The sequence below is a fragment of the Phasianus colchicus genome, chromosome 12 (genome assembly GCF_987193195.1).
Source record: "Phasianus colchicus chromosome 12, bPhaCol1.hap1.1, whole genome shotgun sequence".
In the NCBI taxonomy this organism is placed as follows: Eukaryota; Metazoa; Chordata; class Aves; order Galliformes; family Phasianidae; genus Phasianus; species Phasianus colchicus.
In genome coordinates, this window is record NC_143447.1 from 16,753,202 (window position 1) to 16,771,241 (window position 18,040).

General features: G+C 40.6%; 1 long non-coding RNA gene across 2 annotated transcripts in view; it reads left to right on the top strand.

Moving 5' to 3' along the window:
- The window catches only part of LOC116225420 (uncharacterized), an 83,119-nt gene that overhangs the window by 249 nt on the left and 64,830 nt on the right, over positions 1 to 18,040 (top strand). The window lies entirely within an intron of this gene.

Sequence of the window (18,040 nt, forward strand, 5' to 3'; positions counted from 1 at the left end):
TCCCCTCAAAGGGGAAGGCGTAACCAGTCAGGGCGTGATGCTGCCATCAGCCCTTTGGCAAGGAAGTGCTTCTGTGGGGCTGCTTCCAGCCCGTGTTTTTGCCTTGTTCTAAAGGGTCTAGATAATGTTTTGGAGACAAGTGTTTTCGGTCATAAGGTGGATGCTTCTGCTTCTTAATGCTCTGTCATTTGGTTTGCTCCTGTGAGCTGACTGGGAGGATGGTGACACAAAAATGCTCTGTCCTACAGAAACTGTGGGTTGGATTACTCTGCTGTGGGCTGAGTAACAGCAGAGTTTCTGAAATGTGCTGTTAGGAAGGTCTAAAGCAAATGCTATTGCTGACATGAACGGAGGGAAAAGCGTTTGTTAGTACGTAACTGTAGTGTTCAGATGCAGATGTTTTGTTTCTTGCCATTGATGATGAATTGTAGGTAAGTAGGAGTACTCATTTCTTAATATTCACTGTTTTCACAGTTAGGTGTAAGGTCTAAAATAATATGCTGTTCCACCTGCTTGCTGTGTGGTGCTTTCTGGCATTGAGGTTGCACTGAGGTTGTGATGTTATGTTAGCAGAACGTGAAGTTGTTCTTCTGCAATAGTATTTTTCAGTTCAGTTGAAATGGATTGTGAATTAAAGTAAAGGCCTTGTTCTTCCTTTTGTTATGTCTTGCTTATCTCAGAGTTTTGCATAATTTAACCTACACTGTGAAATGAATCAACACCCTTATTTCAGTCATCTTAAAACAAGTTGTTTTTTCTTCTTGCAGTCTTGAGGGTTCTTTTAAGTTGCATGCGAATAATGGGTGGTGATACAATACAGAGCTCCTGAGCAGAGAAACTTCTGTTGTTTTGAGTCCAGTTATTGATGTTAGTATATTTTAAGATGAGTAACTCTACTAGGATGCTCATGTGGCTGTATCTTCCAAAATGAGCAGTGAAATGAAAATGTACTGAGAGGTCTACCTGTTCAATGTCCAACCATGTCAGCTGTGACTGTTCCCCAAATGTTCTTAAATGTGCATCTTAGTATTTGCCCAGTTCAGCAGTGTTCGTGGGTATGTTGAAGCCAGTATACAAGTGGTGTAGAACCTAAGGTTAGTGTCATGCTAGCCAGAATGGTAGAAGTTGCTGTTGTCTTCATTGTCTGCTGCACTCAATTGTTCAGAGCTGGTGTGAAGAATCTTCCTCTGCAATTTTCTCTTGGATTTTCTGTTGGCAGGGCATAGGAAAGCTGATTAGCTGAGTGGGTGGCTTAGCTGAGGAAGAGGCTTGCACCTTCCCTTCCCTCTAGTACAAATACCTTTGCTAAAACAAATGATTCATACCGAGTGATTCCTGGGGAAAAAAAATGAAGTGCTGTAGAAGACGAGTTAATCATTGCACACCCTGCAAGGAGCAGAAGGCCATTCCAAAGTAATTGAAGTTATCTTCATTATTCTTACTTTCAATTACATTTCAAAATCAAATAAGTAGTTGCCTTTTAGATACTTTCATGATCTAAATCCCAGTTCTGTAATTTTTACTTGATGCTTACTTAGGCAAAACTTCTGCTTGATTTTAATGTTCCATATATTTTGGAAGAAATTTACTGAAAGAAAGAAACTAAAGAAAGTCTTGGTCTTTGAAGTAGCAGAATCTCAATCAGTCCCCACAAACACATGTGTAGATCTTGCAAGTCACCTGTCTGTTATTTAAATCTATATTCAAGCAACTGCTTTTCAGGTGCCACCTTGACACCAATTAAGCACACAGCTGTGCATCTGCTCATGGGCATGACTGGACTAGATTAGTGAAGTGTTGTAACTTGGCCATCTCTGTTACTGCAGAGTAAGCAGAATGATTCTTAATAATTATTTAACAGTTAATGAAGGAAATTAGTGGCTGTATCTGAACTATGTAAAGCAGGTGCAGAATCTAGTTGCTTACTAGCCCTTGAGGGGGTAGTTGGCTGAACGTTTTGAGAGCTAGTAAGCTAATGTTAGCTTATGCTGAAGCATATAGAGGTGTTCTCCCAAGTTCTTGGATGTGGGGTGCAGTAAGGATTTCTATAAACTGGATTGCTTTTAACCACAAATGTACCCGCATGTCTGATGTCTCAGAACCTGTATGTCTGTACCACGTATCAGTGCTTCAGTCCTTTGAAATACCTCATTCCTTGAAGAAAGGAAAGGAACTTTAAAAATAATAATAATAATAATTCAATATTATTCAATGGAATTCATCCCACAGGACAGCAATTCCCATACAGGTCAGAAAAAAAAATACTGTCTCCTTTTCTGAATATCACTTTTCATACGGTAAATCCCTCAGAGTCTTTATTGTGGAATGAATAATAGATTAATCATTCCTCTGTGTGCAATGCTGAGGTTCTCTAATGTCACTGATTATTCTATATTGAATAAATAGTGTTGCTAGGTTGATATGTTTAAGGCAAATGAGATGCTTATTGGTATCCAAGAAGCTAGTTAACAAGATCCATTTTCCTCCATTGACTTCTACTCATGTATTAATGAGGTTCAAAAATGTCTTTTCTGTGCGTATCAGATAAACGTGCCTTTGTTATTCCCAAGAAGCACACAAATATTTGCTCCATTTATATTTGTATTAATGTGTCACTGAAGCTAAATTTTCAGAAAGGGTATAAATACCATATCCATTAAGCCACTTAAAGGGTGAGTTCTGCAAAACTCTGCTGCAGTTGTTGCCATGGCAAATATCCATATTTAGGGAATTGTGTGGTATCAAATCTAGCATAAAGGACCAAAAGAAGGAAATGGACTTCTCCCCTGACAACTGTCACCTACCTATATGTGCTTAAAAAGTTGTAATGGCTGAACGAGCAATGTATTGAATGGTAATTTAGGAGTGTGATGTGTGAAAACACAGTGCTTCCCAAAACACACTGAGGGAGGAAGAGAGCAGTGGAAGACAAGAGTTGAACACAGCCCAGTAAGTGGTGGGCATTAGTGTCAAGATTTTTCTGGGCAGTGGTGTGCTGACTTGCTTAGAACTGTTCTAGATGTAGCGATGAAAACGCCACCAGACTTTTAAGTAGAAGTTGGGTGAAGTTAAAGTAAGGAAAAAATTGAGTGAGAAAGCTTGGAGGTTTTCTTTGTATGAAGAGCCAGGCTGGAATGACACAATTCGTGTTGCCTTGGGCTCCCTTTTGGGCAAGCGCCTCTAAATCAACTTAATTCTTAATTTTTTTGTTTCCCTTCTACAAAGATACTGTCAAGCATGAGTGAACTAACTAAGATGTGAACTGGGATTGTTTTGCCCTGCAATATTTTGAAAACAAATAAAAAGAAAATACCAGGTGTGATTTTGAAATTGATGCATCTCAATGCTGGCTGTGTTTGAACACTTTGTGTGGTTAGATGAACTGAATGAAAGAAAACCAATAAACGTGCCTTAAAAATAACCAGGTCTAGCATCAAATCCTGACTGACTTCATGCCTGTTTTGAACCATGGGCATCCTGGGGCTGAATGGAGAACGAATTACATGTGGATGCTGGGACAAGGGAGTAGAGATTAATATATAGAAAGCCAAGAAGCTTACTCCTTCTCTTCACCTGCCCGGAGCAAATTTCCTGGAAACATCTGCAAATGCAGTATAACGAGAAAGCAGAGCTGGGCCCATACTGTGCAGGAAGTCCCAGCCTTTGTCTGCAGCGCGGGATACAATAATATCAGGATGGCGGCTGAACGAAGGGCATCTCTATGTATAAATCCAGATCCCTTTTTTCTTTTGCTGGTGAAGGGAAAAGGGGAGACCGGGGAGCAGGTTGAAGAACACCTGGGAGCCATATGGAATTTACTGATCTTTAATTAAAATCTTGTAGCTCGGTTTCAAACCTTGCAATAACTTAGTAAGGAGTAAAACTTTACTGGATTCGGTGTAGTAAAGCCTGTGAATATTTGCAAGTTGCCTACAAATTGCAGTTGTCTTCCAGTGCAAGTTGGAAGAATTGTTGTTTCTTTTGTGGCCCTGATCCAAATCCACAAAATCAGCAGGGGAGCCTCTGGCCTCCAGATCAGGTCTGCAGCGTGGTTGGTATCTCAGACCTTCTTGGGTGTTTTGAAAGTGCATGGGACCAAAAATGTCATTCTTTCTTCAGACATTGGAATGCAGCAAAGAGGTCAGACTCCTCCAGCCGATACTTTTGTTTACAATTCACTTGTAAGAATGGGGTTGATTTCCAGGTATAATTCTGTTATAACCAGACTCCTGTGTAGACCTGTTTGGGGAATTCCAGATGGTGGAAGTATCATGAGAAGAAATTTACCATCAGCATTTGCACAGAAGTCTGGTAAAATGTCAGTACTCAGGGATTCAGATTCCTGACAGAGCAATCAGCTTCAGTTCATTGCTTTTCCAAGCAAAGGGTGACTTGTTTGAAACAGAGGCTTTCCAGAAGTAGACCAGATACTCAGGCTTTTCTTGTGTTTGCCGAAGGGATGCTGTGCCATGCTGCACGCTCCTGATACAAAGACAGAGCATGACTGAATGTGCCTACTAAAATAAGGTTTTAAACTACATTCCAAACAGATACTTATGTAGCATGGAAGTTCTAGAAATAGTAATTTTCACTTTTCTTCATCTAATGTTTTATCAGAAATGTGTGGGAGAAAAAAGCAAGGGAGATGCATCCTCTCTTCTTTGATTTTTATATCAGGCAATTCAGATTAATCGGCGTCTTGTAATAAAGTTAGGTTTGGTGACATTGTTTTAGCTTGTTTGTCATCAAAACTCTGAAAGTAAGTGATTGTGAACCACAGTGGCATCTGTGGTTTTTTTGGCTTTTCTTGTGGATAAAATATTTGTTGTTCCATGGTCTGGGATGTTCATATGCTGGAAGATTGAGTTGACATGTATTTAAAAAAAAAAAAAAAAAAAAAAATTAAGCTGGAATACTGATACAGACTTGCTTCAAAATTTCTTGTCCTCTGAAGCTTATGAGCCGATGCTATGACCTGTTGAGCCAAATGCACTCTGCATTTTGCCTATAAACTGCTTCTCAGTAAGTGACCAGATCTTAGGCATGAGCCTTCCATAACTTTCAGAAAGTTGGCAATCACGCATTACATGAGCTTGTTCTAAGTTACAGTGCAGTATCAAGATTGTAAATACAGCAGTGCGTCCTAGAATAACATGTTGTGTATTCTGTGATGGCTGACAGTCTTGCAGGTAGTTAAAAGAAATCAGTGCCTAATGAAAACCAAGTCTATAGAATGCTTCGCTTCATTCTCCTGTCCTAAAAGATGTGCATTTCACAGAGATATGTAAGGGTATAGAAGGATAATTATACAAAAAAGCCAAAAGTGATGGCATGTTCATTGCAGGGCATGAAGGGGAGAAAACTCCTGGGTCTTTGATTTTACTTTTTTTTTTATCTTTATGCAGTTACGTAAGTCTACTTCAAAGAAAAGCAGGAGTATATAGTAGTAGTTTGAGATTTTTGTGATGGAGATCAGCAGCTCAGTAGTTTGAAGAACAGTTAGAAGGACGCTCGTGGGAAGGTTATTCTGCAGATGAAGTGGTAGCTGCTTATTTTGTTATGATTTCTTGAACACCTAGGGCAGGAAAGGAAAGGTACCTTGTATCCCTGATTTTATTCTTCAGAAGTACATAAGATAAATTACATCTAATGACTGGCTTTGGAAAAGAGCAAAGCAGGACTGCCACCAGTGTCTTTGGAATACACTTTGAGAGTTTTTGTCTGAGACTTAACATCCAAGTAGTCCACTGGAGCTGGTCAGAATGGCACAAATGAATGTAAGGGGAGGGCAAGGATGACTAATTGAAAACTGGGAGCACTTTGCAAACTCTATTACATGAAATGTGAGAAGTGTAACACGGCAGAAACAAGGCAACGGCTGGTGTAAGCAGTTAATTGTGTTGTACAGCAGCGTGTTAGAGCAGCACACTTTGTTAGAATCTGATCTACTGCCATTTCCATGTCCTCGTTCCTTGATGACTTGGGTTACAGAGATGACCATTTGGGTGAGAGTGTCCCCAGGGAGCCAGCTTGCATTAACCTGGACATCTCCTCTGTTTGATGTGCCTTTATCACACTGCAATGACTCTAGTTATTTTTTTTTTACTAATGCACAGCAGTGATTTGTTAAAAGAGAATTTATTTAATTCAGGATGAATATAGGCTTTTACGTTAAAAGCCCCAGCTAGTTTTTACCTGTAAATGAGGAGGGCTTATTTGTCTGCTAACATCAGTGTCAGCTGTAGGCCAGAAGTGCTGTTTTCCGTAAATATCTTTTAGAGTTCACTTATTATTAAGGGGAAAAGGGGAATGGGAGAGCGGTCTTCTTAGCAAAGTTACTGAAACAATCAGGTAATGGTTCTGCAGCACTGTGGGCTGCTTTAATGCTCTTGTTACTGTTCCAGCAGGAGCTGCAATCACGTACAAAACCCAACATTGATGCAGTTTGTTGTGTCTGTATTCCCCTCTTAGCTGTTGTGTCAAATGTCTGCTTGCTGAAGTTCAGGAAATACCAGTTTTTATTCTAGTGCCCTAAACTTTTCTCTGTTTCTTGTCTGTGCTCTCACTTCGAAAGTAGTTGGTATTGTTTGGGGGTGAGAGGTCCTCCTGAATTTCTGAATTGCAAAACCTCAGCTTCAAGAACTAATTGTGAAGCTTTGCAGTTGTTGAAAACTACATGAGTTCCTACTTCTCCTCATTTCTCTTACTAAGCACAGAGGGTCAGGAAAACTAGTATCTGTCTGCTTGCAGTGCAGGCATTAATAATTAAACATGCAGAATATTTTGGTACTCTGGGAGCACGTTCCAAAACAACCAGCTTTGTGTGTAAGAAATAGAAGTATGGTAGAATGTTTTGTTTTGGGGTTGGAATACAGGACTGTGTGTGAATTTTTGTGTGGATGAAATGGATAATTTGAGGCTCTTTGAATTTGAATGCAATAAATTAACAAGTATTCTTTCTGGGGCAGGTTATGGAGCTTCCAAGACCAACAGCTCCTTCAAGACTCCTAGGAATAATTTGAATCAGGGCCAGATGCTGTAACCTTAGGCCAGAGTGAGAAGTGAGCTTTCCAGTTGTGGATCTGCAGATACTCACACAACTGTGTTACCACTTAGGCCAGTTGAACAACTCTGTGCTTTTTCTGCTCTTTTGCTCGATACTGTCTCTAGTCATAGCTGAGTGCACGTGTAAGTGTAACAGTAAGCTTGGGTCAAGGCCATCATCCCTGTTCCAGGGGAAATACAGATAACTGAGTAACCAAGTAGTGATGGGTCCATTGTTGTGTATCGATGTACCTGTGCTCCTGATCGCATCAGTCAGATGGAGCAAGTGTACTGCCTGAGGTCTCAGTTGTTTGTAAAGCATATCAAAATCCACACGCGTTCCCTCACAAATAAGTCCTGTATGAACTGTTCTGATGTACCTGTAGGACGTGTGAGCTGAGCAGGAAGGACTGGTTGTGCGTTGGCTCAGTGAGAGCAGCAAAAAGTTGAACTGCCATAATGTGCATTTGCACACTTAGCTCCTGCCATGGAAGTGCTGCAGCTCATGGTGCTTGTGGGAGATTTGTGGAAGAGGGAGTAGGCTTTTCATTAATCTCCCAGTTCAGTTCCCAAGTGCATAATTAGAAAACAATTTCACATGATGAAATAATTGAGATGAAATAATTGAGAATTGACTTTTCTGACAGGTGGGAAATTCAGTATTGAATTATCAGTATTATTTTGTATGCAGTACTGGATTGCTCAGATTTCAGGCACTTCTGCCTGCCTGTTGGCTTCTTCAAGAGGAGCAGGAAATCTTGTTGGCCTGTGAAGTGCTATGGCCTTGTCTCACAGGAAGGTGAGATTTACAACAAAACACATACTAGAAAAATGTTCAGTGAGGTACAAAACCAGCAGGTTTTTCTTCTACTTGCCTGTGGACCAAAGTCATACTTAAGAGCAATGTGGCACTTCTTGCCATGTGGCCATCTTGTCTGGACCTTGCTAGAAGTTGTACACAACGTGGTAATGAGTGCTGAAACCAGCCATAGTGAGGTTCCAATGAGGAATAAAGTATATGCTCTCCCTACGTGGTTTTTCAAAAATGAATTATGCTATTAAGTGCCAAGAAGAAAATTAGCTATGAGCTTTTAAATTTAAAATGATCCCCTTTTTAATTGTAAAACAGTGGCACTTAACTGCTATTGATCCAACAGAGACACATTAGGGAACAGGGTCACCATAACTGTTAATATTCACTGCTTAGTGAAAGAGCATCAAAGGACATTTTAATGTCACAGACTTTCTTAGGGAGTTTTTAAAGAAAGCTTAAATCGGCCAGCCTATGAGTGAAAAGGACATGAGGTAGACAAATGTAGAAACAAATGTGATAGCAATTTTCTGCTAATCAAATCATAACTCAGAATTGATTTTTAGGCATAAGCTTATGTCATATAGATTTCCAAGGCGTACCGACATTTACAGATCTAGAGTATGTTGTTTTTTTGTAGACTGGGACTTGATCAGAGGTGGTTGTCAGGGAGGGAAGGTTTGGTTAGTGCTGGTGCGCACACGCTCTCAGCAAGTTCTTGGCTGCTGTCTTAGTCCTAACATGGAAAGTACCCTTAAGCTGGCACTCCTCCTTCAAAGGCATACATGTTTTTTTGTGGATACTGTGGTGACCAGTCTTGCTCTGAAAATCTCTTGATGTACCCACCCAAAAAGTAAAGCGTTGCTTCACTGTGTCAGCTTAGAAATGCCTGTGACTTTGACATTAACTGTGACAGTGGAAATGCAGTCTGTTTCCAGATGCCACGTTTTTGGTAGTCATCGTTCTTGGAAACAAAATGTTTCATTGAAATTGTAAAATTTGTATTATTTTCTGAGTGGGAATCTATTCTTGAGCTTTTTCAAACTATGATCTAATGTGATGCTAGCAGGGCTAACTCGAGTATCTTCAGTTATCATCTGATGGTGTACTATCCACATTTTGAGTAGTATTCCAGAAATGTTTCTGCTAATTGCAAGTGCTCTGATGAAGAACTTTGAGGAATTTCCTATGAAGTCAGTAACTCACGATAGTTTTACATCCATGTTTAAGTTGTCATTTTATTTCTTCACCCAGTTTTTGTAAGAATTATGAGTATTGTAACTTTGGATGAGAGTGTACTGAGGAAGATGCTACCCTTTGTGAATGGGAGAAATGGTGGCTGCTGCTTCAGGTGCAGGATATGCGATGTTTCCTCAGATTGCAAACTCCCCAGAGCACCGGGTGGGGTGTCACCATGTCTTTTTGTAGCCCCTTGCACAACGTACTGGCTTTCCTAATGTAGGCTTAAATTTATCAACACAGTTCGTAGTTAAGGGGAGAGAAGAATCTTAAAAAGGATAATTTGCCCTTATTTGAAAGTTGCTGCTTCAAAAATTAAACTTTCCTAAATGCAACAACTGACTCGGAGCTGAAAAGGATTGGATATGATTAGGGAGGTTTCTTCCTTTAAAATAAAATAAAGCGAGGGTAATTGCCATGCAAGAGAAGCAGCGTTCTGCCTTTCAGGGGCAGCTTGGAGAAATCTTTTATCCATGAAGATCTTATACAGGAATTTTAAATGAGAGGATGCCTTTATCCTATAGGGTGGAATTTGATAACTAGGCTCCGTACCTCTTTCACTTGGGGTGATTAGGTCTCTTTCACTCTTGGGATCTGTACAGTGTATGGTTTGTGAAGGAACTGATAGTTCTCGTCTCTGTTGTGAAGACAGTGTGGTTGTAGGAGCCCTCTTGGGACTCTTATAATGATCAGTACAGAAAACTCAAGTCTATCCTGGAGCGAGAAAGTGCATCGTTTAATGAAAACGTTGTCTGTTATTAATAGAGTGATGGTAGAACTGAGGAAGAAGCGGGCCTGGGGGGCCTGGGGGTCTTCAGCTAAGTGTTTTTACTCTGCTTCTTTCTTTCTTTTTTTTTTTTCCTTCCCAACCCCTGGAAAAGAGCAGTTACAGTAACCTCGAGGAAGAGATACAATCAAGAGACAGCCTAGAGCAAGAAAAGGTCTCTGTTGTTTTTCAGTGAGGTCATTTGTAGTTCACAAAGCGAGGTCAGAGGGATGAGACTGCTGCAGGCTCTACACGCAGTCACTATCACTAAAAGTTAAATTTTCATTTTTTTCATACATGTCTTGCTGTGTTTTGCTGGGGACTGTGTAGGTCTCTTATTACAGAGCATCTTATCAACTGTATGCTCCATAACAAGCAAATGTGTTTGCCTGACTTCCAGAGACTTGTTTTGTTAATCGTATTCTGTGAAATCAATTAGTAACCACACAGGAATGGGTGCGTGTGGGACATTAACCTGTAGACTAGCAGAAAGACAGAATGAGATTACAGCTGCTTATTCAGTGAGTTTGCTGGATGATAACTAACCTAAGTGTCAGCCTCTTTCTGTCTTTTTTTAAGCCTGCATTTATTTTTTCCTCCTAGCATCCAGTGGAAAAGAGAGGGATTTTGGTGAACCAATGGGCAGGAGAGCAGTTTCCTGTATGACTGGTTGTACTATAAGAGGAATTTAAATTATTCAGAAGGCCTACCTGTCCTTGCATATGGGGCAGGGTGGAGCAGATCTGAAATCTGCTGAAATCAAGATAGGAGCAAGCAAGACTTGGATTTGTTTGCAGAGATGAGGAAGAAAATATGTCTCAGTCTTTGTGCATATATACACATCCACAGCATTTGTGAATGTAGTAGTTTTATTGAGAAAAAACTTCTCTGCACATTTGGGTGAATGTGATTTCTCCATCTACAAGGTTTGTTAGTCCTACACCAGCCCTCTATATGTGATACAAAACAAGTAACCCACAGTTTAGTTTGTAGCTGAACTTGTGGATGATAAATATGTTTTGAAATAGTTTTTTTCTGGGTGGTGTCAATATTGAATGTGCTTAAAATCAGGTATGTGTTTAAATGCTGTGTTGTAGTGGGCTGGTATTTGGTGGACCTGAGCTTTATAGGGCTGGACTCTGATATGTTTCCAGTGTGTGACTCATTCTCATTTCAGAGGGACTCTGAAAGAAGTTAGGTACCACTCTGCTGGAGGCGAGATGTAAGAAACTGGCCCACAATTTGATGAATCATTTTGAACAGATGTTTACTATTAAACTGTATCTAGCACACTGCAAATACTGGAAATACATTGGACCACAAAATATGTGAGTGATATTTATGTAATGCCAGATTGCACACACATGTTGGTGAGTACTTACCCACTGGGAAGTCTCCCTGAACTTACTCAGATGCGCAAGGGCTTGCAAGACAGAGGGGTTGCACAATTAAGCCCTCAATAAATTGATTTATAAGCAAACCACCCTGAGAATGCTCCAGGGGGGTCTGCAACAATATCATATATTTTCTTCCACAAATTATAATTAAAAACACTCTTAGAGCTCTTCTAAAAAATAAAGTAGAATGGAAGTCTAACATAAAAAGCAATGATTCTTAAGGGTAGGGGGAAAACACTTTGAAATAAATAAATGAAACATAATTTGGAATAAAGCAACTTGACAAGAATGACGGATTGTTATTTATAATCCCTCTGTCTCTCTGTTGAGTGGAGTTGTGGCTTTATAGATGAAACGATTTGAGCTGTTGGGGTTGTAGGTATTCTAGAGTGCCATCATGTCCTTAGCAGTCAGGGTCAGGATCGTGAGTGCTCTGCTCCAGACTGAAGAATGGCCATGCAAGTTATGAAGAGCTGGAGCAGCACCCTGCTGAGCAGGAGTCACTCTTGTGAATTATCATTTCTTCATAGGTGAATTATCATTTCTTCATAGAAGCTGTGGAGCTTACTTCAAAAGGAAAGGCTGAAATTGTCATCTCTCTGGAGCAGGCCTCATCCTTTTTATCATTGTTTTCAATAATACTTAGAATGCAGTGGTGCTTTAATGTGAAATGCAGATACATATAATGATTTACCAAGAAACATACTTGGATGCTATGTGCTTGTAACTTGTTTCAGTAAAATATTGGAGGATAGTTATATTAATAAAGTACCTAAAAGAATAATCTCAAATCTTACATATTCATTGCAAATGATTCTATAAGACTGACAAACAAATCCTACAGACTCTTAACATATATGCTCCTTCATGCATGCACACACAAGATGTAGATTAATAATTAATTCATAATCTGCTTTACTCAGGCAAGAAGCTTCAGGCACAGGCAGGTAATGCCCTCAGGATGGGTTTCTCATGAAGAGCTGCAGATGCCTCAAATGGAATAACTTTTGTTAAATATCTGACAACAAGTCTGTTTGAGAACTGAGCATTTTGAGCCACTGTCCACTAAAACCCAGTGCAGAAATACTGGAGTTTGTATAATGCATACTTCTCTCTCTACAGAAATAAATATTGAAAGCTTCTGTGCTTTCCGTTGCAGGGGGTTGCATTTAGGTGAGAATATATGCGTGGCTAGGGTTAGGCTTAGAATAATGTAACACATGGTCTCTGATTGACTGCAGAGTTGTAATCCAGGTGTTGTGCTAACTGTTTTAATTGTGTGGTGTGGTGCATATGCCCGGGGCTCAAATTGGAAAGGGAATTGGAAGGAAAACAGTGATCTTCTTGTTGAAAAATGTAATTAGTTTCATAAATATAGTAGTAGACAAAGGAAGAGGGAAAAAACAAGATCCCTTTGTTAAATGTTTACCAGGGCACCCTTGCAGGTGCTTGCATGTGCTGAGCAATGTCAGTGCTATAAGACAACTGTTCAAATCCCTATATCCCAAAATGCCCTCCTTTAATAGTACAAATATACCTTTTTCCCATGTTCTTCCCCAGGAAAAAAGTTGCACTGTTCCACCTTTCTGAAGTTACACAAAGGAAACTAATGTGCAATTTCATGAGCAGGGTGTCCAGCTTCCATAGAAAATGCATGAGACATTCCTTCCTCTGATGAAACATTTCTCAGTGACAAATTAGAGTAAAAAACCAGTGTAAATGATCCAGATTTTCCTCTATAATTTGTATTGCTCCATTCCCAGAACCCTGTTTCTCACCAGGATTGGTATACATCAGATATATATATATTATATATCACAGAATCACAGAAATAGATATTCAGATATATATATATTATATTATATATTATATATATATATTTAAATGTGTGATAGAACTTAATTTTCAGAGGTTGTCATACAGGCTAAAAGGTCCTGCTATTAGGAAAGTTCTTCTGCTGAGTTTTGTCATGCTTCTTTCCAGAATATTCCTCGTACTTCACATGTCTCTTGGACAAGGCAGACAGTGAATTTCTCTGGGTAGTTCTTCACAGTATCTTTAGCTCTTACTGGTGTGACTGTTGCTTCACATTTGCATTTTCCACAGGCTTCAAGATTATAGCATTCAAATTCTAGTTCTGTTCTTGTGCCTACCTCTGATAGTCTCCTTCAGATTCCTTTGTCAGGCTGGTTGAAGTGATTTTGTTTCTTTTTATTTTCCAGCAAAGCTACCTCAGCAGAGGCTGTAGAATCAGATTGACGTCAACATATACTCTGTGTTGTCAACTTGTTTGAACTGCAGAGTGTACTCCAAAAAGATCTTATATCTAAATGCTAGACCCAACTTTTTAGACAACTTCAACTGTTGATTTCAGTGTGTACTGTTAATTTATTTCTAGTATTTTTTGTTCTGGCTGACTCAGAAAATCACAGAAATCTTCCAATGCTAAGCCAAGGCTAAACATGTCAGACTACGAGGCCTGATGACCTGCAAGTCATTTCCTCACATTGGGATGAATCCCAGGTAAAGTGCTGTGTCAGGATATTGATAGGATCTGAGTGAAGTAGCTTCTGTTCTGGGTATTCAGTGGTGGATCAGCAGTTGTGTGTTGATGCTAATCAGATCATCAGTTATCACTGTGAAAGAAAACATAGTTCACGATCTTTTTCACGTATAATCTTGAAAAAAACAAAATCCTCCCTTTTGATTCTTGGAAAACACCTGCACTTTCTTAGTGTTGAAACAAAATCACTGCAGAATATCTGTAAAGCCCAACCACTGAAAGAACACTGCATAGAATATAGGGAATACTTGGACAGCAAATGACCAGCAGCCTTTGGAAGAATGTGCAAACTGTGACTCTTCTTAAAGCCTTCTTGATAATAAAATGAGTGGCTTACCCTGCCAGCCAAGCAATCTGAAGGAGGAAAAGAAAAAAAAAAAAAAAGCAAATTTTGTATCCAAAGAAAAGACCACATTGCAGATGCCTTGACAGAAGACACAGCTTACATCTGCCTTTAGGATCCAGAAGCTGTGGAATGTCTGAAAGGGAGGGATATGTTTTGGCAACGTTACCTGATCCATGTGTCAGGGGAAGCATTAACACCATACTTCCATCCCTCCCAGACATAGATTGATGGAAGCAACATTCTTGTAAACAAATCACAAGGGGCCACCTTGCTCTCCTCTTGCTGCTTCTCACCAGGCATATCCCACAGAGCCGTATGTCTTCAGCTGTGTTAGGAGCCAGGCAAGGCAGAGCCAGTGCACTGACACCATAGGCAGCCAAAACTGTCATGTTGATAGTGCTATTTTTCTTCAGTGCACTGGAGTATGTGGGTCGTCTTTGTTATCACAAACATGTGCTTTGGAGAGAGCTCTTCAGACAGGAGAAGGGGGAGGGAAGGGGAAGAATTCAGGGAACTAGAGAGTATTACTAGAAATTAACTCATAACATTTAAGGAAAAGAAGGAAAACTATAGAAATAATGTATACAGGAGCATGCATGCCTTTCATATGCTCTTTGTGATTTCTTTTACTCTTCTACTTTTAATTACCAGCACAATTGCTGTCTTGCAGCTTCTCTTTCCTTAGATGAGCCAACAGCGTAGCCGTAATTTGGTATAATGTAATACAGACTTTTGCACTTATGTAGCATCTTTCATCCCACCTATCATAAAGCAGCATATCAATAAAAATTGATTTCCAAACTGGGAAAGATATCGCATTATTATTTCATAGGAGCACCCAGACTTTCCAAATCTGTATGAAGGAATGGTGCTGTCTTCATAAAGCAAAATGCAAGGAACAGGGAAGGGGCAAGGTGCAAGCAGAGGACAGCCTTGCCACTGTTGCTTCATTTTGGGTGTTTAGGTAGAATCTCTCCTTCCACTGGAAGGTGAAATTGGTTTTAAACTTTTCATTCCACACGAGCAGACTGACGTGCACTGCTAAGATTGTGAGGAGGTACAAGTGGAGTCAGACAGCCTGCTTTGGGTTAACAAGATGTGTAGGTATAATTCAATTCATCGATTCTAATCTCCCACTTTGGGGGGGGTGGGGGGTTTCCTCCTACAGAATAACATGACTTACATGCCTGAATCTGAAAAGTGAGGAATTGGAGGCTGGGTTTGGGGAATGGGAACACGGTTACTTTAAAGCAAGCAGTAGTGCTATTTGTCTCAAGCGGAAGAGATTCCTCAAAAAAGTTTGGGACATACTGCTGCTTAGACACTGGAGGACCAAGTGCAAGTGATCCTGCTTCCTACTGTGGAGCAGTGCAGAGAGCAGCTGAAAATGAAACAGGATAGCATCAGTGCCAACAGTGCTTGCAGCACATTACCTCTGTTAGTGAACATTGCAGCTTCTTTCAGAATAAATATGGGTAACAGCAAAGTGATGTGCAGGAACAATTTGGTGTGCTCATGCTACTACGCCAGTGGAGTCTTAAACTGTTGACAGTAATGTATGTTAGCAAGTAGCCTGGTAGGGCTGGGTCTGTCAAAACAGTGAATACCTTGCATCCACCCTCCCACGTTTTGAGGGGCTGCTTTTGGCCTTGTTCTTTCTAGTCCCATTAGCAGCTGTAGTGCAGTGGGTGCATTGTGGCACATGTCTTCTGCTTAATATGCAGCCAGAAGAAAGCCAGTTTGCACAGCACAAAACCCCACAACTTAAGCCAAAGCACAGTAAGTGGGATTAATCCGAAGCGTGCTACTAAAACTGACTGAAATGTGAATGTATATGTACTTGGCATCAGTCAGTGGTCTTTCAGCACTGCATCCAAGGCAGTGTGGTATATGCAATTTAGTGGGTTGCTTGCCTGCTCCCTCAGTAACTCTTGAATCTCCTGGTAAATTTCGACTATGTTTGATGTTAGAACTGAGATCTCGGGTGCTTTGGCCCTATGGGTTTGGAAAACACCAGTGGATGTGTAGGAAAAAAAGCTCAAGTCAGTGAGTTTTCTGAAGGTGAAGGCTGTGTTGTGAGTTCAGCTATTTTGAAAGAGACCACAGGGAACGCATGGGGTCAATGTAAATACCCCAGCAGCAGGAGGAACTCTGATTAAGGCTCACACCTTATTAGACACGGTGTAACCCAAACATGAGACAAAATATCACAAGCTTCATAGGGTCCATTCCTCCCAGAACAAATTGCTTTCTTATATTGCAGTCTGTTTCTGTGGTTATGAGGTGTAACTTTTCCATGTCCTCCCACTTGCATGCTGGGTTTTACAATGCTGAGAAGAGCTGTGCTGTTTTGCAAAACTTCACTGCCGGTGACAAAGTTTGGAGCCAGGAAATACAGGCCTGGCAGGGAGCAGCCAGCACGTATCTATCTGCCCCATGCTTAAGCCAGGAGGATGCACCTCAAGGTACCTACAGAAAGCAGTAAGCCCAGTTTTCATCTATAGCCTTAGCTTCAGCACTGCGTTCACTGCAGTGTAAAAATACCCCAGGATCTTAGCGTACGCTCTGCTATTTATAATCCTTGTGTGATGCCAGACATGTGCGTATATCAGTATGACACTTTCAGAAAGCAGTGCTGCTATTTTAGCAGCCCTCTAATGAACAGCGTGGGCGAAGCCACCTAGACAAGCTGATTGAGAAAAGTGTTGTTGAGGGAGGGCTGTGGTGTTCTGCTGAAAAAAAAAAAAAAACCCACCACGCAACTTTTTTATTTTTTATTTTTTTCTTACACTGTTGCCATTAAGAATAATCTTAAATGGCCCCTTTCTTCCTGGCAGTCCTCCTTCCCACTCTCCTGTGGCACCCCTCCCCCAGATGTCTTGATTAGTGGCTCTGTGTATGCTGGTCAGATTCTGGGATTAATGATGGCTAATTTGTCTGAGGTTGGTACAGCCTAGCCAGCAGGCTCTCTACCACCAGCTTTTGCTGCCATATGGGTAGAAGCAGCTGTTTCAATTACTTTCTGTGCCCAGATGTGTCAGACGAGACACCAGTGCTCTGCGGGGTACGTTCAGCCGCTCGGCAGCTAATTACTTCAATCGTGTGTCGAAGCATGGTGCTGTATACTGTAAAAGGGGGTTTTGAAAACAGCCGAGTGCCAGCTGTCATTATGCCTCACATTGATGTGAGCCTGGTAGTCTGTGACAAGATTTTAACTTTAACTTTCCGGGGATCTTAATACACACAGTGTATGTGGCTAATGATGGGACTCGTATCTGCTTTGCATGTGTCTATTTGTGTACACACATACTTCTGTTGTAATTAAATGTGTTCTATCTAACAGAAGCTAAGGAATATATGCTGTGTACTGTCCACATATGCAGAATACTCTCAGCTGGTGTGAATCAGCTCTGTTAACATCCGCAGTTCCAGACCCTCACACCAACGGAGCGATTCCTTAGGCTGTATACGTAAAACCTGATTTGTATTGTGTGTTTTTTGCTGTTGTTTCTTCTCACAAGCAATAGTAGGACTGACTTTGGAGTCATTATATATTACTTAATGCAGTTCCACTGACATAAGATAAATGTGATGGGGGAATCAGGTCTATCAAATGTCTGTCAGCATGGCAATATCATTTTAGAACTTAGTTGCCACACTCAACTGCTTTGCTTTGGTCCTCTTTTTTCTTCAGCATCCTTTCAGTGTCAGCACCTATGTGCTTTGGCATTCGTTGTTCTGAGTGGTGGAACCACATGTGACTTTGGGCTAAGTTCTTTCGTAGCAGGCGCTTATTTGCACTTAGCAACCTACTGGGGCCATCCAGCATGCCTGCCTGCAAGGCAAAACATTAACTGTTACACCTCAGTGGGAT